General features: G+C 46.2%; 1 protein-coding gene across 8 annotated transcripts in view; it reads right to left on the bottom strand.

Moving 5' to 3' along the window:
- The window catches only part of AFF3 (ALF transcription elongation factor 3), a 598,401-nt gene that overhangs the window by 52,733 nt on the left and 522,329 nt on the right, over nt 1-23,339 (bottom strand). The gene's annotated exons all lie outside the window — the stretch shown is intronic.

Below are 23,339 nucleotides of genomic sequence, written 5' to 3'. Positions count from 1 at the left end.
GGGGCTCAGGAAGACGGCTGGCGGGCAGGGTACAGCGGCTGCCCTGAGCTCCCGTGGCCTGCTGGAAGGTGCCAGTGACAGCGGGGCCATCCAAGTATGAGTCTTGCTGCTCCTCTTTTCCCGTCCATGGAGGTGAGGATGGGGCCGCTACAGGAGCTAGCCTGCTGTTTAAACAGTGACCTTCCTCTGAGCTCTCCGCCAGAGAACGGAAGATCCCTCCCTGACACCTTTCATGCATTCCAGACCTTAAAATTCACACCCAGCACAGTGCCTTTACAGAGACAGCATTTCAAATTTACACTCCATGTTCACATCCATGCTAAAACTCGCCAGCAAGTCATCGACGGGAAACAAGGACCAATGTTTTCCAACAGTCATTAATTAACCACCAAACACTCAAAAAGGCCACATCCACCCAAAAACTGCCTGAGCCAAGAAGAAAATCCAAGGGCGCACCTAGTCCTCAACATCTCCAAAGTCCTTTATTAACCGGATTCAAACTCACCTGAGTGTGTTCTTTTGCGATCAAGCTCTCAACCCACAAGTGCTGGGCACTTTTTTAGGGTGAGTCAGCAGACATCTGCTAGCTGCTGACAATGGAGACCCTTTCTTCAACAGGACTTGGTGACTACTACGTGAAAGCCAGGGCCCAGGGAACACGAGAGGGCTTGGGGGCTCCACTGTTAGGCAGCTCGGACAAGGAAAAGGGCCCTTCCCACCCATCCCTTAAATCTTGGACAAATGCTTTGCTCAAGGATAGACTCTCCTAAATCCTGGGTTGTGGGGATGGGAGGGGGCTCTTGGATTCTTGCTTCTCCTATAATAACTCCAAGGCAAGAAACGGTTTTGTGAGAAATCCCACAATGAAAGCACCCATTAGAGCAGTGGGGTGGTGGTGGGGAGTAATGGGAGTTTGAAGAGGCTCTACCTAGAGGTTTTCATCTCTTCCGACCAAGGTCATGCACGGTCCGTGCTGACCACCCGGCACAGTTCTTCCACGTCAGATAATACGTGCAGGCCCGGGCCTGCCTGAGCTCCAGAGACTGCACTGCCAGCCCCTCACTAGTGTTCGGGGTTGGCTGAGGAGTCCTGGAGCCTGAAACAGAGTAGGGGAGGGACAGTCAGCACACAAGGGGCTGTGATATCCTTTTCTGCCCTTATGGAGCAGGATCAGTCTTTCTAGTGGGGTGAATCAAGATGGCTATGATTGGTGAAATTCTGTATGTATATAATAAGACTATTGGGAGAAGGGCTGTCATTGTGCTGTAGCAGGTAAAGCCACCACCTGCAACACAGGCATCCCACATGAGCACTGGTTCGTGTCCCAGCTGTTCCACTTCCGATGCAGCTCCCTGTTGATGGCCCGGGGAAGAGCAGCAGAGGATGGTCCAAGTGTTTGGGCCCCTGCCACCCAAGTGGGAGACCCGGATGGAGTTCTGCCTGGCCCAGCCCCAGCTGTTGTGGTCCTCTGGGGTGTGAGCCAACAGATGGAAGATCTCTCTCTGTAACTGATTTTCACATAGATAGATAGATAAATAAATAAATCTAAAAAAAAAAAGACTATTGGGAGAGATACAGATGGACAGATGGAGAGAGCTCCCATTCTCTGGTTCACTCCTGATGCCCACAATGGCCAGGACTGGGCCAGGCTGAAGCCGTAAGTCAGGAGCTCAATCCAGGTGCCTCACTTGATCTATCACCTCCTGCCTCCCAGGGTGTGCACTAGCAGAAAGCTGGGCCCCAGAGTTAGAGCAGGGTATCAAACCCAGGCAATCCAATGTGGGATGAAGGTGCATTTTGCCTTTTTTTTTTTAAAGATTTATTTATTTATTTGAGAGGTAGAGTTAGAGACTGAGAGAGGGAGAGACAGAGAGAAAGGTCTTCCATCCGCTGCTGGTTCACCCCCCGGATGGCCGCAATGGCCAGAGTTGAGCTGATCTGAAGCCAGGAGCCAGGGGCTTCTTCTGGATCTCCCATGTGGGTGGAGGGGCCAAGCACTTGGGCCATCTTCTACTGCTTTCCCAGGCCATAGCAGGGAACTGGGTCGAAAGTGGAGCAGCTGGGACACAAACCAGCACCCATATAGGATGCTGGCACTGCAGGCAGAGGCTTAGTGCACTACATCATAGCACCAGCCCCAAGGGATGCAGGTGTATTAAGTCATGGCTTAACCCCTAGGTCATATGCATGTCCCACGACAATTGGATTCTGACCAAACATGAACTGGGGGCAAATCAGGGATTTGTCTCTAGGCCCCCAAAACACTGGCAGAGAAAACTAAGAAAAGCAAAACAAGACACCGTCTGCTAAAAGGAATGTGGGGAAAGATGCAGAAAACAGATGTGTCTCCAGGCAGCATTTGCTGAAGATCAGGAAATTAAGATAAAATAAGAGCATTTTGATTGATTTTATAACATGCTGATTAATCAGTAAATGGGGACTTCAAAAAGCAGGTGGATAAATGGAATTAAGAGTTAAGATTAGGGGGGCAGTGTTACAATATAAGGGGTTTAAACCACTGTTGAGACACTGAGATCCCACATGGGTGCAGGTTCGTGTCCTGGCTGCTCTACTTCTGATCTAGCTCTTGGTTAATGGTCTGGGAAAGCAGCAGAAGATGGTACACGTGTTTGGGCCCCTTCTACTTATGTTGGGGACATGGATGAAGCTCCTGGCTTGGGCCTGGACCAGTGTTGGCCATTGCAACCATTTGGGAAGTGAACCAGAGGATGGAAGTTTTTTCTCTCTCTAACTCTGACTTTTCAAAATAAATAAATCTTTTAAATCATTTTTTTAAAAAAACAAAGACATGGTCAGGAATCTTTTAGATTTACTTATTTATTTGGAAGGCAGAGCTAGAGAGAGAGAGAGAGAGAGAGAGAGAGAGAGCGCGCGCGCGTAAGATCTTCCATCCTCTAGTTCACTCCCTAAATGGCTGCAAAGGCTGGAGCTGGGCCAGTCTGAAGCCAGGAGCCAGGAGCTTCCTCCGGGTCTCCCACATGGGTGCAGGGGCCCAAGCACTTGGGTCATCTTCCGCTGCTTTCCCAGGAGCATTCGCAGGGAGGGAGCTGGATTGGAAGTGGAGCAGCTGGGACTCGAACCGGCACCCACATGGGATGCTGGCGCCACTGTCAGTGGTTTTACCTACCATGCCACAGCACTGGTCCCCATTTTCTTTTTTAAAGACATAAGATTATTTTGGTGCAAAAAACCCTTGCGATCCACACATAACTTTTTGGTAGTACATTGTCTTTTCCATGAGCATTCAGAAGACTCATGTACATACTACCTGCTGTCATTCAAACAACAAAGAACGCACGGTGTTCGCTGTGTGTGTCCCTGGGCTTTGTGTGTATACAGCAGAGGCAGTGACATGTGTGCAATTCCCATGTCCTGCACCACAGAACGACTGACTGTCTTCTGCAAAGCGGCCTTCATTCCTGGGGGGAATGTCCGTGAAACAGTCACTGTGCTGTCTTCCTTCAATGACTGCCATCCTGGAGTAAGGACACACGAGCCCAAGGAGACGGGATCTCGAGTAAGACCGACAGAGAGCCTTATGCTTTTACATGTGCCTTCCTTAAATTAGGAAATTGACTTAAAATGACAGCTTTACAGTCATAACTATTATTTATTTTTAATATAGCCGAGGGTGCCAAGAATCTAGGGTTTTCCTCAAGCTTTGCTTATCAGGGTTGAGAGGTCCATGATGTCTCTGAGCTCACAAATGAATACACAGATGGCTCCTGACATGAGACGGTCGCAGCTTAATGAGTTTTTGACTTTACGATGCTATGAAAGAGACGCACATGCAGCAGGAACTGACTTGGGTCTTTCCTTGGCAAGGGCCGTGCAGTCTAGGTAAATCAGCCACGGCCTACAGTGCACTGCCACTCAGCTGGGGTGCCCAGTGGGTTAGTTGTATTAAATGCATTTTTCTGGCTGGCGCCGCAGCTCACTAGGCTAATCCTCCGCCTTGCGGCGCCGGCACACTGGGTTCTAGTCCCGGTCAGGGCGCCGGATTTTGTCCTGGTTGCCCCTCTTCCAGGCCAGCTCTCTGCTGTGGCCCGGGAGTGCAGTGGAGGATGGCCCAAGTGCTTGGGCCCCGCACCCGCATGGGAGACCAGGAGCAGCACCTGGCTCCTGGCTTCAGATCAGCGCGGTGCGCCGGCCACAGCGGCCACTGGGGGGTGAACCAACGGAAAAGGAAGACCTTTCTCTCTGTCTCTCTCTCTCATTATCTTCTCTGCCTGTCAAAAAAAAAAAATGCATTTTCAATGTACAATGCACTTATCAGGACGTAGCCTCATAGTCAAGTCAAGGAGCATCTGGTATTTCAATGGGCCAGGTAGGAAGATGAAGCCAGAAATGATCCATGTCAGGGAGGGGGCAGGCCTGGAAGGACTCTGGGGGCTCCAGATGTGGGGTCAAGAGAATCAAGCCCACCTCCATGTAGGCAGCCCCACTAACTGGTCTCTATCCGGGTCCCTGGGACAAGTGATCCTTGTGGCCTCAGTATCATGCTGCCCTTGCTGTGGGTGTGTGCAGCTACTCGGCCTGTGCTACAGCAGCCATTGCAGCAAGGACAGCAAAATAAAGGTGAGGAAGCCAGGGCTGGTTATCTCTGCAGATGAGCACTAAGTAAAACACAAAAAAAGGGGCCGGCGCTGTGGCACAGCGGTTTAAAGCCCTGGCCTGCAGTGCCAGCATCCCATATGGGTGCTGGATCGAGTCCTGGCTGCTCCTCTTCTGATCCAGCTCTCTGCTATAGTCTGGGAAAGCAGTAGAAGATGGCCCAAGTGCTTGGCCTCTATACCTGTGTGGGAGATCCGGAAGAAGCTCCTGGCTCCTGGCTTCAGATCAGCTCAGCTCTGGCCATTGCGGTCATTTGGGGAGTGAACCAGCAGATGGAAGACTTCTCTCTCTCTGGCTCTACCTCCCTCTGTAACTCTTTCAAATGAATTAAATCTTTTTTTTTTTAAGGGTAGGTTCAGTTAAGCCAGCAAGGCTCTTTTGAATCACAGAATCCAGAAGATGGATTTACTGAAAGAAGATTTTAATTCTAAATTGCCAACTCAAAATTTTGGTGTGCTAACTAGTTGTCACATTTACATAGCAAAGATGATTAAAAATTAACTTTTGGGATTTCTCCTGAAATGCTAACACACACTATTGACAGAATGACACAGCCATGGGCAAGTTTCAAGATACTACCTACAAAGATCTTGGATCCTATGCCATTTAATGAATACGGTACCAATGACTGTGCAGATACAAAATATTACTGAGGTCAGGAATAAAAGTCCTTGTGTCACCAAAGCTTAGAACAGTGCCTGGCACCCAAGAAGCATTCCCAGGTGATTACAGAATGAAGAATAAACGGAGAAAGAGACGTTACTGAGTCATGGAGCTTTTGAGTTTTAAACAATCTTTCAAGAAGGTTATGATCTCTTTTCCAATTAAAAAAGAACACTGAGGGAGACTTCAGCCCCTCTGTGCTCGTCTAATAGTTCCTTTCAAAAAATATTTCTTTACATACACTCTAAATTTTATCTGCTAGCATTTATGCACAGTTCTCCTGGACACGGTTTGCTTACATTTAGTAATTCTGATTTCATGAAATGTTTTGCTGGTTTTGTCAGTGGCCAGGACTCGGATCCTTCAGACGCTGACACGTCTGAGAGAGGGCCAGCTTTATGTTAAGTCTAAATGATCTGTGTGCTGGGTCCTTTCCTTTGGCTGCGATGACACATTCTTTCAGAATTTGGCCCAGGCCAAATCTGAACACAAACCATAAAAGAAGAGATCTGGAACTGAAATGACAAATCCTGGATCTCACAGCCAAGCGTTTTCCTGCCTGCCAAGCGTATTGTGGGGCCTGGATAAATACCCAAAGTTGTCCACGAGCTTTTAACTGACAAGTAACTTGGAGACAGGCTCCCTGGCTGGTTGGCAGCTGTGCTGCCTAGCCTACGATGTGCAACCCGTGGCACTCCCCTGGTACTGACGGAACGATAATACTTAGCTCCATCTCACTCAACACTCTGTCAGAGCTCAACAAATGCTTATTTCCAAAAGATCTTTGCTGCCCTGCAATGGTATTCCTTGACGGATGGCAGCTCCACTGACATTAACTGCTCTAAAACAAAAAATACCTACTGAAAAGCAAAAATGGCAAAAGCTGATTAGGATTACTTTCTTTCTTTTTTTCTCTTCTCTTCTCTTCTCTTCTTTCTCTCTTTCTTTCTTTCTTTCTTTCTTTTGACAGGCAGAGTGGACAGTGAGAGAGAGAGACAGAGAGAGAGAGAGGTCTTCCTTTGCCGTTGGTTCACCCTCCAATGGCCGCCGTGGCCGGCGCGCTGCAGCTGGCGCACTGCGCTGATCCGAAGCCAGGAGCCAGGTGCTTCTCCTGGTCTCCCATGGGGTGCAGGGCCCAAGCACTTGGGCCATCCTCCACTGCACTCCCGGGCCACAGCAGAGAGCTGGCCTGGAAGAGGGGCAACGGGGACAGAATTCGGTGCCCCGAAGGGGACTAGAACCCGGTGTGCTGGCGCCGCAAGGTGGAGGATTAGCCTAGTGAGCCGCGGCGCCGACCAGCATTACCTTCTGAAAAGGGCTATTAATTCTACACTGTTCTGCTTCTGTTTGCCATCACACCTTCAGGAACAAGGGGGCTCAGTCAGGTCTCCAGCTTCACCCCTGCAGGTTGTCTCTGAACTTCAGGCACGATGCACTTCGCACTGTCTTCACTGGCTGTCTCTATTCAGCATTGGGGGCCCCTGCACATACTACTTTCTGTGCTAGGAAGTCTTCTCTCTCTTGCTTCTGGTTACCACTACCTCCTGCTCACTCTTGCAAGACTGAATCACACCCAGCTCCAATTCTGCAAAGTTTCCCCAATTCTCCCAGGCACAACTGATGTTTCCCCCAGGGCTGCTCTCCTGCATGTCCATTTTGTTATTGTAGCTTTTACCATGGTAAGGCCAGAAATTGTCCTAACGTATCATGAAATGTATCTCCAAAGCTCGAAGAGGGCCTGACATCAACAGATTGTCAACAAATGTTGAACGAATGCATAAAAGAAAAATGTCTTGGGATCGTGTGTGAGCCAGTGGATTCTGTTATACTACGAAACAGCCCATGAGACATTCACATATAAGGGGACTTCAAAAATGTTCATGGAAAACAGAGTTAAAGATAAGTGCTGTGTAAAAAATTTTGATATCCATGTATATGCATGGTATTCAACAAGTTCATAAATAATTTATATTATGAAAAAAATGCATGGACTGCATAAATTCTTTGCACCACAATAAACTTACCTTTTAATTCAAATTTCCCACAAACCATCTGAAGTACCCATGGATATACATATGTATTAAAAAACAGAAAACAGAAAAAGCTATTGCTTTGGGATGCCTAGGATTTCATAAAAGCTACCAACTATATAACAGACTGAAAAGTGAAAAAGTACAAGGGCCAGGCAAGCAGCCCAAGTATGTGACGTGTTCAGGCATAAGAAACATAAATGCCTAATGGTAATGATAAATGAGGGCGGATTCAAGTCTTCCATCTGCTGGTTCACTCCCCAAATGACCACAATGGCCGGAGCTGTGCCAATCTGAAGCCAGGAGCCAAGAACTTCCTCCGGGTCTCCCATGCTGGTGCAGGGCCCAAGCACTTGGGCCATCTTTTACTGCTTTTTTTACAGAGTAGCTTCTACAGCTACTCTGCCATAGCAGAAAGCTGGATTGGAAGTGGAGCAGCCGGGACTTGAACTTGTGCCTGTATGGGATGCCAACACTGCAGGTGGCAGCTTTACCCACTGCACCACAGCACTGGCCCCCAAAGCATTCTAACATCTGGATCATCTCAGTATTGACATCTGAGTGATTTTTTTTCTCATTCAAATTGAGATTTTCCAGGTTCTTAGTATGATGAGTGATTTTATATTTTATCCAGAACATTTGTGCTATTGTAATACTTTAGATGAAAAAAAAAAATAGCTGTTTTAACAGGCCTCCATTAAAATCGAGGCAATGGCGGGTTGAGGGAAATCTCTTAGCTAGTCCAGCATTCACTGTGGGTTTTATGAGGCATAACAAAAAGCCACGTCTCTGCTTAGTCCTGGGGTTCCCAGCTGGTCTGCGTTTCCTTCCTCTTTCAGTCTTCTTACATTTGCTTTATATACAAGGGCATCCCAAAAAGTTTGTGGAAGATGGGATTAAGATAGGCTTGGGGTGGGCATTTGGTACTGCAATTACAAACCACTTGGGGCTCCCATGGCCCATACCAGAGAGCTAGGTTCAGGTCCCACCTCTGCTTCCCATCCATCTTCCTGCTAATGGACACTTCAGGAAGCAGCAGAAGACGGCTCCTTTCACTGGGTCCCTGTCACTCAGGTGAAAAACCCAGGAGGAGTTCCTGGCTCCTGACTTTGGCCTGGCCCAGTTTTGACTGACAAGGGCATTTGAAGAGTAAACCAGTAGATGGAAGGTCTCTGTCTTTGTCTCCCTACCTTTCAGATAAAACTGAAAAAAAAAAAAAGCATATTCAAATATAGGAGAATAAAGCATACTTAAACACTTTTTAAGATAAAAGGCTTATTTTGGTGCAAAAAAGTTTTGGAAATCCTTGCATATGAACAGCCTTCAAGTATCAATGCAAAAATGTATATTAGGAAACACTGCATTGATTTCAAAATTGTTTTGAACCAGTGTAAATTTATCTTTTAATTTCCCTTTTCCATAACTTCTTTGAAGTATCTTCCTATAATGTCCAGATTTTAGTTGTATTTCGCAGGAGAAGTAGGGAGAAGTGAATTAACGTCTTGTCCCAGAACAGGAGCAAGTGGAAAGAACCCTCTCTCCACACCTCCACTCTCCAGGCCTGGTTAACTGTATTAAAAGCCGATGAGAGAAAAACCCCTGAAGGTCTCTGCTTCAGTCTGCCTTTTATCACCCGGTCAAATTAGGCATTAATCCATCCATTTAAAAACCACTTATTAAGGGGATTAAGCTCAGATTTCAAAAGGATGTAACCAAAGCTGAAAGGGACATGTCACTAAGCACGTGTGTATATGGCTTTGTGAGAAAATGACTCCAAGGAAATGAGGTTACACAACATTGGGGACAGAGAGGAAGGCAATTTCAGTGCTGCGTTTAGAGTGAGAATTTCTCTCCGGATATCAGTGAGGAAATGGGCTTTGCAGGATGCCGACAGAAGAACTGATGGGGCATATCCAGCTGCTGACTGAGTTTTTCTCCTGGGAGAGGTCAGGGTTCCGCTGACTCCGAGACCTGTTCAAGACTGCATTAGAACCTCTGCTGGGGACCCAGGTGGTTGTGCAGTGCACTGCGTCAGCTCAGGGGGGCACCTTTGCCACAGTCCTGGTTCTATGTCCTTTGTTCCATGAGCTGAAGACCTAATGTAAACTCACAGGGTGCATGTCTATTTTCTTTCCCAGGTCTACCACGTGGCTGGCAGGGGCCCAAGCACTTGGGCTGTTTCCTACTGCTTTCCCAGGTGTACTAGCAGGGAGCTGGATCAGAAGTGGAGCAACCGCGACTTGAACCAGAGCTCATACGGGATGTTGGCACAGCAGGTGGCAGCTTAACCCGCTGTGAAACAATACCACCACTGAGGATTAAATTTTTTTAAATTTTTGCATATTTTCAAAATTTTCATCAGAACACTTGTTACTCTTTCTAAATCTACTTGATTGTCGAAGATCATTCTATTCATGTGTTACAGAATTTAGCCTGCTATTATTTTATTTAAGAGTTTGAGAAGTGTTTATATTACAGGTGAACTTGATACACATTTATATTATTTTACATCTTGAGAGATACTTTTTGCCAGGTTTTGTGTCATGGTGGTTTTAAACTAAAAGAATAACTTGAATAGTATTTCAACTTTTTAATACAATTCTGGCAAAGTTTAAATAATATATAAATTTTTTGATCCTCAAAAATTTAAAAGATTTTATCACTACTAAGACTACCTAATTCAAGCACTGTTTAAAAAAAAGAATAATCAGAAATTACTACAAGGACTTGTATGCCAGCAAACAGGGAAATCTATCAGAAATGGATAGATTCCTGGACACATGCAACCTACCTAAATTGAACCATGAAGACATAGAAAACCTAAACAGACCCATAACTGAGACAGAAATTGAAACAGTAATAAAGGCCCTCCCAAACAAAGAAAAGCCCAGAACCAGATGGATTCACTGCTGAATTCTACCAGACATTTAAAGAACTAACTCCAATTCTTCTCAAACTATTCAGAACAATCGAAAAAGAGGGAATCCTCCAAAATTCTTTTTATGAAGCCAGCATCACCTTAATTTCTAAGCCGGAAAAAGATGCAGCATTGAAAGAGAATTACAGACCAATATCCCTGATGAACATAGATGCAAAAATCCTCAATAAAATTCTGGCCAATAGAATGCAAAAGCACATCAGAAAGATCATCCACCCAGACCAAGTGGGATTTATCCCTGGTATGCAGGGATGGTTCAATGTTCGCAAAACAATCAATGTGATACACCACATTAACAGACTGCAGAAGAAAAACCATATGATTATCTCAATAGATGCAGAGAAAGCATCTGATAAAATACAACACCCTTTCATGATGAAAACTCTAAGAAAACTGGGTACAGAAGGAACATTCTCAATACAATCAAAGCAATTTATGAAAAACCCACGGCCAACATCCTATTGAATGGGGAAAATTTGGAAGCATTTCCACTGAAATCTGGTACCAGATAGGGATGCCCACTCTCACCACTGCTATTCAATATAGTTCTGGAAGTTTTAGCCAGAGCTATTAGGCAAGAAAAAGAAATTAAAGGGATACAAATTGGGAAGGAAGAACTCAAACTATCCCTCTTTGCAGATGATATGATTCTTTATTTAGGAGATCCAAAGAACTCTACTAAGAGACTATTGGAACTCATAGAAGAGTTTGGCAAAGTAGCAGGATATAAAATGAGTACACAAAAATCAACAGCCTTTGTATACACAGGCAATGCCATGGCTGAGGAAGAACTTCTAAGATCAATCCCATTCACAATAGCCACAAAAACAAATACTTTGGAATAAACTTAACCAAGGACGTTAAATATCTCTATGATGAAAATTACAAAACCTTAAAGAAAGAAATAGAAGAGGATACCAAAAAATGGAAAAGTCTTCCATGCTCATGGATTGGAAGAATCAAAATCATCAAAATGTCCATTCTCCCAAAAGCAATTTATACATTCAATGCAACACCAATCAAAATACCGAAGACATTCTTCTCAGATCTGGAAAAAATGATGCTGAAATTCATATGGAGACACAGGAGACCTCGAATAGCTAAAGCAATCTTGTACAAAAAAAAACAAAGCCGGAGGCATCACAACACCAGATTTCAGGACATAATACAGGGCAGTTGTTATCAAAACAGCATGGTACTGGTACAGAAACAGATGGATAGACCAATGGAACAGAATTGAAACATCAGAAATCAATCCAAACATCTAGAGCCAACTTATATTTGATCAAGGATCTAAAACCAATCCTTGGAGTAAGGACAGTCTATTCAATAAATGGTGCTGGGAAAATTGGATTTCCACGTGCAGAATCATGAAGCAAGACCCTAACCTTTCACCTTACACAAAAATTCACTCAACGTGGATTAAAGACTTAAATCTACAACCCAACACCATCAAATTATTAGAGAGCATTGGCGAAACCCTGCAAGATACTGGCACAGGCAAAGAATTTCTGGAAAAGACCCGGGAGGCACAGGCAGTCAAAGCCAAAATTAACTATTGGGATTGCATCAGATTGAGAAGTTTCTGTACTGCAAAAGAAACAGTCAGGAGAGTGAAGAGGCAACCAACAGAATGGGAAAAAATATTTGCAAACTACGCAACAGATAAAGGGTTGATAACCAGAATCTACAAAGAGATCAAGAAACTCCACAACATCAAAACAAACAACCCACTTAAGAGATGGGCCAAGGACCTCAACAGACATTTTCCAAAAGAGGAAATCCAAATGGCCAACAGACACATGAAAAAATGTTCAAGATCACTAGCAATCAAGGAAATGCAAATCAAAACCACAATGAGGTTTCACCTCACCCCGGTTAGAATGGCTTACATACAGAAATCTACCAACAATAGATGCTGGAGAGGATGTGGGGAAAAAGGGACACTAACCCACTGTTGGTGGGAATGCAAACTGGTTAAGCCACTATGGAAGTCAGTCTGGAGATTCCTCAGAAACCTGAATACAACCCTACCATACAACCCAGCCATACTACTCCTTGGAATTTACCCAAAGGAAATTAAATTGGCAAACAAAAAAGCTGTCTGCACATTAATGTTTATTGCAGCTCAATTCACAATAGCTAAGACCTAGAACCAACCCAAATGCCCATCAACAGTAGACTGGATAAAGAAATGATGGGACATGTACTCTATAGAATACTATACAGCAGTCAAAAAATGAAATCCGGTCATTTGCAACAAGATGGAGGAATCTGGAAAACATTATGCTGAGTGAATTAAGCCAGTCCCAAAGGGACAAATATCATATGTTCTCCCTGATCGGCGACAACTAACTGAGCACCAAAAAGGAAACCTGTTGAAGTAAAATGGACACTATGAGAAACAGTGACTTGATCAGCTCTTGTCCTGACTGTTGATGTACAATGTAATACTTTATCAACTTTAGTATTTTGTTTTGTTCTAGTACTATTGGTTGAATTCTGTAATTAACACACAATTATTCTTAGGTGTTTTAATTTTAACTGAAAAGTGATCCCTGTTAAATATAAGAGTGGGAATAAGAGAGGGAGGAGATGTACAATTTGGGACATGCTCAATCGGACTTGCCCCAAATGGTGGAGTTAGAAACGTGCCAGGGGATTCCAATAGAATCCCATCAAGGTGGCATGTACCAATGCCATCTCACTAGTCCAAGTGATCAATTTCAGTTCACAATTGATCACACTGATAGGTCTAAGAGTCAAAGGGATCACACAAACAAGACTAGTGTCTGCTAATACTAGCTGATAGAATCAAAAAGGGAGAGAATGATCCATCATGGGAAGCGGGATACACAGCAGACTCATAGAATGGTAGATGTCCTAAATAGCACTCTGGCCTCAGAATCAGACCTTAAGGCATTTGGATATGGCTGAAGAGCCCATGAGAGTATTTTAGGCATGGAAAGCCAAGACACTCTAGGGGGAGGGGGGGAAGATGACCTAAATGAAAGATCTCTGCAAGTGAGATCCCAGTGGAAAGAACGGGGCCTTCAAAGAAGGAGGTACCTTTCTCTGAAGGGAGGAGAGAACTTCTACTTTGACTATGACCCTGTCAGAATAAGATCGAAGTCGGCCAACTCAAAAGGCTTCCATAGCCTTGGCAATTCATGACTAGAGCCTAGGGAGATAACTGACACCATAAACAAGAGTGTCAAATTGTTAAGTCAACAACAGTAGTCACCGTGTACTTACTTCTCATGTGGGATCTGTCCTTAATGTGTTGTCCAATGTGAAGTAATGCTATTTTACACTTTGTGTTTCTGTGTGGATGCAAACTGATGAAATCTTTACTTTATATATACTAAATTGATCTTCTGTATATAAAGATAATTAAAAATGAATCTTGATGTGAATGGAATGGGAGAGGGAGCGGGAGATGGGAGGGGTGCGAGTGGGAGGGAAATTATGGGGGGGAGGAAGCCATTGTAATCCATAAACTGTACTTTGGAAATTTATATTTACTAAATAAAAAAAATAAAAATGTATTTTCATTTTATTTGAAAGAGAGAAAGAGAGACGGTCAGAAATTTTCTATCCACTAGTTCACTCCCCAACTGCCTGCAATGGCCAGGCCAAAGCCAGGAGCCCAAAATACAGTCAGTTCTCCCCCATGGGAGGCAGGGACCCAAGTACTTGAGCCATCACCTGCCGCCTCCCTAGGTGCACTTTGGCAGAAAGCTGGGTCAGACAGGAAGGAACTGGGACTCAAAGCAGGCCTGGATGCAGGCTGTGAACAATGCAAACAGCACCCTGAAGATTGTGCCGAAACCCACCCCTCCTGGCACCTGTTAGAACGGCAACTCTTCTACAAGGTATTCCTTGGATATTATCCATTTCTTCTGTCAATTTTTAAAATTTATATTTTGTACAACAAATTCTATTTAATTAATATTTTCAAATTTATTATCACAACATATATAGTCTTCTCTTAAAATAAAAACATCATATAATTTCCATCACTTAAAATTTTCTCTTCCCCTTTTCTTCATTGTATTTGCCAAAAGGTTTGTTCATTGTAGTTTATTTTCAAAGAAACAGCTCTTGCTACCTACATAATAATTCTCACATTTTCTGGCTCGGCTTCCTCCCACATAATTAGATTGATTTGATCATACTTTTCAGGCTTCTTGAGTTGAAGGCTTATTTAAGCTGTTTTTATTCTTTCCTAACAATGGACGCATTTGTGAGTACCGTTTTGCCTCTGAGGGTAACTATGGCTGCAGATCATACTTTGTTGTGCTATTTGGTTTTTTTTTTTTTACTTTTTAAATGGATTGTCACAGCAGCTTTTAAATTCTTCTTTGATAAGTAGTTAGTGGGAAGACTGCTCTTCAACGTAGCTATTGGGAGGATTGCTTTTCGATAAGAGATGACAGTGAAGAGGGTAAACATCGCACTTAGGTCTCAAAATCAACTGCATGGGGACTGGGCTTAGCACTGCTGAAAACTTCAGGCAATCCCGGCTTCAGCCAGAAGGGGGCCCCTGAGAGCTCTCCGGAGAGGGTAGGGAAACGGGAGAGAAGGAGGGGCAGGCGGCACAGTTCATTTACACTGAACTAGGCATGGACCAGATTGGCACTGCCTGCAGAAAGAACTGAGACCAAAATAAAGAAGACGCAGGCAGCAGCGTGCACATCCCAGAGGGCCCGGACCCAGGCCTGGACTTAGGGAAATGGAAAAGCGGACAGAACTTGCCACAGTTAGAGAGAGACAACTCAGTCACACCGGGGGCCCACAAGCTTGCACGCTGAGTCTGCCTCCTGTAGCACCTGAAATTCTTGGTGTTACAGACCAGAGATCCTGCTGCTCGGCCCCCTAGCCATTCCCAGGGTCCTACCAGGGAGTGGGGCACAAATGCCCCAATTCCAATGTAAGAAGGCCTTAGGGACCCAGGGCTCAGCCTCCAACTTCTGAGAGCAGAGAGCAGAGCAGTCACCTTGCGAGGCCCTTGTCATTGCCTGGCTTCTACCCTTTATGGTGTCAGATGGGTGACAATCAGCCACCAGCGGTTAACCAGGTGTCTGACGCGCTGCTCTCCCAGCTCAGAGGGGTGCCACGGCTCCGGCGTCTGCTCCTGCAGCTCCAGAACATTCCTCAGTGTGGGGCTCCTGACCTGCTGTGATACGACTCATGATATCTGCCCAGAAATATAAATTCATTTGCTTGAGATCAGCCCTGTGTTTGCATTTCTCATTTTTTTCTTTTAAGGCTGGGTGAGGAATATTCTCTTCTAGATGGATCAAGAAAAAAAAAAAAAACAGTTGTTTAGAGCTCTGGGTTGCATTTGGACCAAAGTGTCACTTTCAGCTGAATAAGGATCCACTTGTGGCCCAACCAAGGAGAGAAGCATTTCACAAACAAAGGGAAAACACAATACCGTACAAAGACCCATTGGTTCCCAGTTATTCCTGGGCTTGTTGCTGGTTTTCCTGTTTGAGATATTTACTTATTTAATAATAAAGGCCAGAGAACTATTTCCATGGAGCATCTTCTCTGAACCAAACTGAACCCAGTGTCCCTAGAGCCTCCTCCTGAATGGGTAGAACAAGCGAACTTGGGGCGAGTCTTTCTTGTGTGTGTAACGGACATGATTTAAGCTGGGAGGCCGGATGGGTGAGGGCCCTGGGGGCTGTGGGGCTTGTCCCCTTGTAGAAGGCTTCTCTGCAAATCCTTGCCCATTTGGCCAGGTCACCTCTGCACCGTAGAGCCCAGCAGTGGCAGCCGGCAGCTCCATTTCCTTCCTGTCTGCACTCAGGTGGGTGGTGCCACTGGTGGCACTGGGTTGACAGTTGGCATGGGAGCTGCCACGTGGCTTGGGCCTATCCATCAGAAAGCTGGGAAGACACACAAGGATAATTACTTCCCTGGCAGAGAGAGCTGAAAACATGGAATGAGGGGATGGCCATCTGGTAGGGGAGTGGGGAGCCAGGGTGTGTGAAATAGAAGGCACTGGCCTCCGCCAAGCTGGAGGTGGCAGGGAGGAGGGGTCAGGAGGGCTGTGCTAGGTGCCAGTGTGTGCTCACTCCAGCTGCCACGAGCCAACAGTGCCTCTCCAGATGAGCCACCGCGGCAATGCTTCGTTCCACCAGCTCCAAAGACAGCTGCCACCCTTCTGACCTTGCAGCCACAGGAGGAGGGCATGGAGCCTTCCCCACGGGTCTGCTTTTCTGCCACCTGGTCTACCCGAAATGCTGAGATGCTCTGGGCTGGAACAATGTGCTGCTACTCTATGCTGCTTCTTAACCACAGCCCCTTCTGGACGCTAGGCCATACAGGATGTGATCTGACCCGTGAAGTGCAACATCTGAAATCCGTACTGCAGGGTGCTGAGTTCCAAGCTTCAGTATGATGCTCCCAGAAGCAAGGGGTTCTACTGTGATGAGGGTGTCTAGTACTGTCAAGCAATGGAGAGCATTTTACAACAATAACTCATTGGAGATCCTGCCACCAAGAACTCACTCACTTCTTAAATTTATTTGTATATATTTTCTGTTCCTGGAGGCTTTTAAGGTTTTTTTTTTTAAAGCCTTATTTTATTTATTTGAAAGGCATAGTGACAGAGATAGAAAAAGAACGAGTATGCGAGGGAGATCTTCTATCTACTGGTTCACTTCCCAAATGGCCTCAAGAGGCAGGGCTGGGCCAGGCCAAAGTCAGGATCCTGGAACTTCATCCTGGTCTCCCACATGGGTGGCAGGGCCTTGCACTTGGACTACAGTCTGCTGTGCTCCCAGGTACATCAGCAGGCAGCTGGATCAGAAGCTCGGCATTTGGGATTCAAACTGGTACTGTGATATGGGATGCTGGTGTGGCAAGCAGTGGTCTAACGCACTGTGCCACAATGCCGGCCCCTTAAGAAAGTTTTTAGACAGTGCAGCCCCAAACTGCTGTCTGCATGCAAGCCACAGCAATAAAAAATTCACCTAAAGTTGGGCATTGTGGCACAGTGGTTAAGGTGCTGCGTGGGATGCCTGCACCCCATATTGGAGTGCCTGGGTTTGCATCTTGGCTCTGTTTCTGAGCCAGCTTCCTGCTAATGTGCATGCTGGGAGGCAGCAGGTCATAGGTCAAGTAGTATGTACCTGCTACCTACATGAGGGACTTGAGTTTAAACCTGAGTGTACCTGCTACCTACATGAGGGACTTGGATTGAGTTTTGGGCTCCTGGCTTTGGTCTGTCCCAACCTTGGCTTTCGCAAGCATTTGGGGAATCAACCAGTCTCTATCTTAGCACCTTCTTTGGCTCTCTCTGTGTCACTCAGCCTTTTAGATAAATAACTAAGTGTTAAAAAATTTACCTCATTCTTTTTCTTTTTTTAAAGAAAAGTCTTCAGATATAATTTCTATATCACAAGTCACTCATTTCAAGTGCATAATTCAATGATTTTTAGTATGTTCACAGGCTCATGCAACCATTACCCCAATCTGGTTTTAGAATATTTCTGTCCCCCTTAAAGCAGGGTTCCTGTTAGCAATCAATCACCATTCCCTCTACTCCAAGTTCCCCTTGCCTCCATCCCTAAGAAAGCACTGATCTACTTCCTGTTGCTATAGATGCTGCCTACTCTGGGCATTTCACGTAAATGGGATCAAATACTACATGGTTTTTTGTGGCTGAGTTCTTCCTCATGGCATAATGTTTCAAGTCCTCCGTACTGTTGTGTCGATACTTCCTTTTCGTGGCTGAATAATATTCTGCTGTGTGGCTAGACCACATTTTGTGTATCCATTCATCTGTTGAAGGGGGTAGGTTGTTTTCACGGTTTGTTATATTCATTTGTAGGAAGAATTCCTCCTCTGAGCCTCGCAACAAGCCTAAGAGACGGGGAAGTTGGCTACAGTTATGTCTCCTTTCCAGAAGGCAAAGCAGAGAGGTTCAAGGACTCATGCGAAGTTGCACATCAGGTTAGCGGAAGACAGAGGCTGGAACCCAGATCCTGGGCTCCTAATGCTACCCAGCAAGTAGGGTCAATTATCAGTCTTGCTGGCCCCAGTCAGGCCCACAGAGATGATTTTGCCATCTGAGGCAGGGCTGTGTATAGGTTTCGGAATCACAGACCCAGACAGACATTTGACCTTCTCTGCTTGCTGGCTGTGCGACCTTTGGATGTCCCTTCATTTCCCAGAGCCTTAGCTGCCTTGCTGGTATTAGAGGGGATAATGACAAAGCACCAACCTCAAAGGGTTGCTAGGTTGGCTAAACGGGAAAACGTTCTGAACTCTCTCAGCATGGTGCCCAGCGTATATATAGCAAGTGCTCAGTCAAGAGTAGTTGACATTATTCTTTAATCTTTAACACTAATACCTTTTCCAATGCGGTAGCCTAACTGGGCTGATCTGCATTCTTACCTGGCATTACCTATCTGGTCATTTCATTATCAAACGCTTGCTCTAGAATCTGGGAACCTGGGAAACAGACTAGTCTGACACAGCATAGAAGGGGATGGGGTGGGGTGTGTCCAAGACCACACAGCAAACGAGGTTGCTCAAACTGCCCTCAGAAATCCAGCTGCTTCCGTGCGAAGCTCCAGATGGCTCTGATCTTGGACAAGGTCAATGGAAGCTCCCAGGGGAGGCTTGAGGCGCCCAGAGAGACAGCAGTGCCTGGATCTCAGTCTGACATCACGTTTGGCTCCTGTACACCCCCCTCCTCACCCGGCCTCTGTCTGAACAAACCAATTGCGTTTAGCTCCTGTGTTTAATGCAAAAACAGCGAGCTCCTGAATGTCAGCAGCATGTGGGGGTTTAATTTGCATCTCACCACGGAACCCAAGACTTAAGGATGATGAGCGAAAAGGATTTTTTTTTTTTTTTATGGAAAGCAAATTGCAACACGGGAGGCACAGGCCTGTGGCTGTAGCAGCTCAAGCTGTGATCTTGTTAGCTGTCGTAAACCAAGCGGGGTCTGATCCTTGGGTAAGGACTCTCAGGGCAAATGTGTAAAATATTATGCAGGTGTTTCTGCGGGGAGTGCTGTTCACCAGGGCCCTTTCAGAGAACTGCTGAGACTGTGTGTCTGGGGACTGGCAACAGGGATGGCAGCTGAAATAAGCAGAAACACAAGGACATGCAGGTCTCAGAGGCAGAAGCCCTGACCGGGGGGGGGGGGGCATTTCCAGGGTTGGGTAGTTCAGAGGCTCAGCGGCCTCACGTGGAAGCCAGCTCTGTCTGTCTGCTTCACTGCTCCCGCTGCCCTCGGACGCCTGCTACAGTCAGCACACACAGATGACAGCATCCAGGGAAGCGACGGTGACCCCTGGCTTCCCTTGTTAAGAGGATCACGCTTCACTTCTCACTGGCTTGAATTCCATCACACGCCCACGACTCAACCAGTTCCACAGCAAGGGAGACAGGGAAATTAACACTGGCATTGACCAATGACAGGTCACCCTGTAGAACGTGGAGAGTATACGACTTCCCCTGAGGAATGTGGTCATTCAGAATCGGGTGAAAACTGAACAGGGGTTCTTTTTGCAATAAAACAACAAGTGGCTGTTGGACAGGCGATCAATGTGTCTTTCTGCTCCACCAACAAGATCTTAGACATCCAGGATGGCCTGTATTAACCAGTCACCTGCCACGTGACTTCTACGGCATAGACGTGCTTTGAGTCCCAAAGGTTCATGTGCTAGAAACTTGGTCCCCAGTGGATTGATACTTGGAGTTGGTGGGTTCTTACAAGGTGGAAGGTGATTGGGTCACAGGGACACCACCCTTGGAAGGGATTAATGTTGGTCTCACAGAACTGGGTTAGTTCTTCCATGAGCAGATTGTTCTAAAAGACTAACTGACCCCTGCTGAGGCAATTGCTTCCTTACCCCAACAGGTGCCCCTTCTGCACATGGCTAGTTCCCTTTCTACTTCTCGACCACGTTGTGACAGCCAGGGGGCCCTTGGGACATGCCAGGGCTGTGCTGCTAAAGCACCCAGACTGAGGTATTGTGCTATGAAGACAATGGCCAGCAGAGTTAGCTGGAGACGTCACTATCCCAGCTCAGGGTCCAGGAGAGCGCCATTCAGTCTCAAGGGTTCATACCAGATTGTAATCTCACAAGTGTCCTAACAACCTCCTGTGGTACCCAACCTCCTTGTCTGTTAAGAACTGGACTAGGGTGAGATGACTTGGAAGGTCAGGTCCCTCTCACTTCTCAGACCCTTTGCTAAATCTGTAGCTCATTTAACACAACAACAACAAAACCTGCTGACCCCCAGTTCAGTGACCCATCCCTACAGATGCCTCACGCTGGCGTTTCCAGCTAGAAATTAGGTTAATTCGCATTTTCTAATTCTTTCCTTTCCCTTATTCAGGCTGATAAGCAGTGGGGAGGCCAAGAAACGACCAGAGAATGCTGGAGCCAGTCATGAGTGATTCAGTACTAGGAGTTCATCGTAAGTCGACCACAGTGTGCTGCCTTGTTATTTTCTTCCCAGACCTGCACACGGGAGTTAGCACCACCACTGAGTATAGACCGTGTTCCTGGCTTTGCTACCTGTAGGCATCTAGCTCATCACAGACAGTCCCTGGGCAACTACATTCTGAGCCTCTGATGCACCACGAGCTGTGTTGTGGGCACAGATTTCTTGAGTACAAAGTGGAATCTGCCTGCAGCCAGTCCTGCCAGGGCATTTTTGATTTCAGTTTAGGTCAAGGAGGATTTTTTTTTTTTTTTTGGTGTTTATTGTCTTGCACTGTTGTTCAGCACTCACCATGTCCCCAGCACTGTTCCATACGAGGCTACTCCATGCCCTCATGGGTGGAGGACCAGGGCAATGTTCACTAGAAGACAGGGTACACCCAGTGCTAAATTCTAGGACAGAATTCTCAGTCTGAATTCTTACCTAGTCCTGTGAATTTAGAGACCAGGGGAAGAATGAGGTGCAGAGTCCCCAAAGGAAGTGAGACTCAGGCAGGGTCCTGAACACCACACAGCATTTAGGTAGGAAACTAGAGAAGGGCAAGTTTCCAGCACAGGGGTGGGATAAGGGTGAGTGGGCGACCAGGATTCACACAGGCAGATGTACGACCGGGGGAAGTCAAAACAGACCCAGACCCACGGGACTGTTTCTCCTTTGTCTGAGTTTGTACAGTGCAACACCCAGCAGTCATTCCACTTAGATACATGGGTGGTGATGATGACAGATGGAGAAATTGAGTGGTTTCCTGTATCAGTGAAGCTAAAACTCTACAAGCAAATACGGCCACCTCTGGTATCTTTAGGGAATTGGTTCGAGCACCCCCAAGGACACCATAATTTGTGGATGCCCAACTCCCTTATATAAAATGACATGATATTTTCATAGAACCTATGCATATCTTCCTGGCTACTTAAAATCATCTCTAAACCGCTTATAATAGCTAATGCAACATAAATGCTATACAAGGAGTTGTTTTATTATTTGGGGGAGATTCTTGATGTGTGGTTGTTTGAATCCACAGATGAAGGCTATGGATATGGAGAGCGACTGTCCACATACCAGGGCACTTCAAAAGACTTCATGGAAAATGGAATGAAAAAATAAGTTCATTTGGGTGCAAAACTTTTGAAGTTCATGCAAACAAAAGGTCTTCAAAAAGTTCATGGAAATGCATGTTATCAAAATCTATGTATGCATTTCAACATTTTCTACATCCAACTAAAATTATCTTTCCATTGCATTTTTTCCAAGCAGTTTTTGAAGTCGCCTGGTATTTCAAGTAGTGCATACAAGTGGGATGCTCTGAGCAAAACACAGGACTGGGGGTGTCCAGCCCCACTTCTGGAGAGGGGGCACAGTGAGTCTCAGGCAGGTGGGTTCCCTTCCACCCACAGGGGCTCCTGTGGAATGCACTCTGCCGAGGCAGTGCCCCAGATGATGCCTGGGGGGCTCCTGCCTGAAAGTGACACCCACACGCAGGAGCTGAGAATGAGAAGGGATGATGACGCCAACATTTCATTCCAGGCAGGAATGCTAAGGCTGGGCTTTTGTTTCTTTAAGGTGTGCTGAAAATGGAGAGGCTGTTTTATGGGCAGGCTGAGCAAAGAGGGAGAAAGGAAGAAAAAGGGTGGTAAGAAAAAAAAAAAGAAGGAGGGGGGAGAATGAAATAAAGTAGAATGTGGTCAATATAATTTTATTTGCTTTATTATTCCTGAGTGTGGTGCCCATAAGTCTGGGCTGTGTGACTCCCAGCCCCACCATCACGGAGAATGCGAGCAATTCCACTGCCAGAAATAAGCTGCCCACTAAAGGGAAAAGCAGCAGCACATTGCAGAGCAGCTCAATAAAACTCTCTGCCCAGCCTGGTCTGATTTGATGGACTCCTCCCAGCTGCGTCTGAATGGCCGCTGCATCGGGGCTGGTGGAGAAGCCGGGGCTTCAGGGTGCTCCTTCATGGACACAGGCCCCCCGGGGGCAGGCCCTGACCAGCACCGGGAGAGGCAAGATGATGTTGACCAAGAGGCCTTGCACACAAGGAGCTCCCGGTGCAAACCTTGGCTCATTTCTGCAATCAGAATTACTCTGCTTTGGGGCCGGCATTGTGGCACAGCAGGTTAAGCTGCTGCCTGCAATGCTGACATCCCATAAGGGTGCCAGTGCCAGTTCCTGCTGCTCCACTTCCAATCCAGCTCCCTGCTAACAGCCTGGGAAAGCAGCAGAAGATGGCCCAGGTGCTTGGATCCTTGCCATCCGCATGGGAGACCCGGATGGAGTTCTAGGCGCCTGGCTTCAGCCTGGCCCAGCCCTGATAGCTGCAACCATTTGGGGAGTTAATCAGTGGACAGAAGATCTCTCTCCCTCTCTGTGTCACTCTGCTTTTCAACTAAACAAAATGAATTTTAAAGAGGAAGTGTCATAAAAATTATTCTGCTTCAAACAAAGGAAGTTTTGCTTTTTCCCCAGGAAGAAAAGATGAGGTGGAGAGTCTCCAAGGAGACTCAGTGGTCAGGGGTAGAGACAATGGGGGAAAGTATTTAGCCAGGCGTCAGGATGCCAGACAACATATGCTTCAGTTAATTCCAAGGATCCAACCA

Source organism: Oryctolagus cuniculus, chromosome 2, assembly GCF_051225735.1.
Source record: "Oryctolagus cuniculus isolate XC-2025 breed Fujian yellow rabbit chromosome 2, ASM5122573v1, whole genome shotgun sequence".
NCBI classification, from domain to species: domain Eukaryota; kingdom Metazoa; phylum Chordata; class Mammalia; order Lagomorpha; family Leporidae; genus Oryctolagus; species Oryctolagus cuniculus.
Note: the sequence above shows the minus strand (reverse complement) of the source record. Positions and strands in the feature narration are given on the sequence as shown.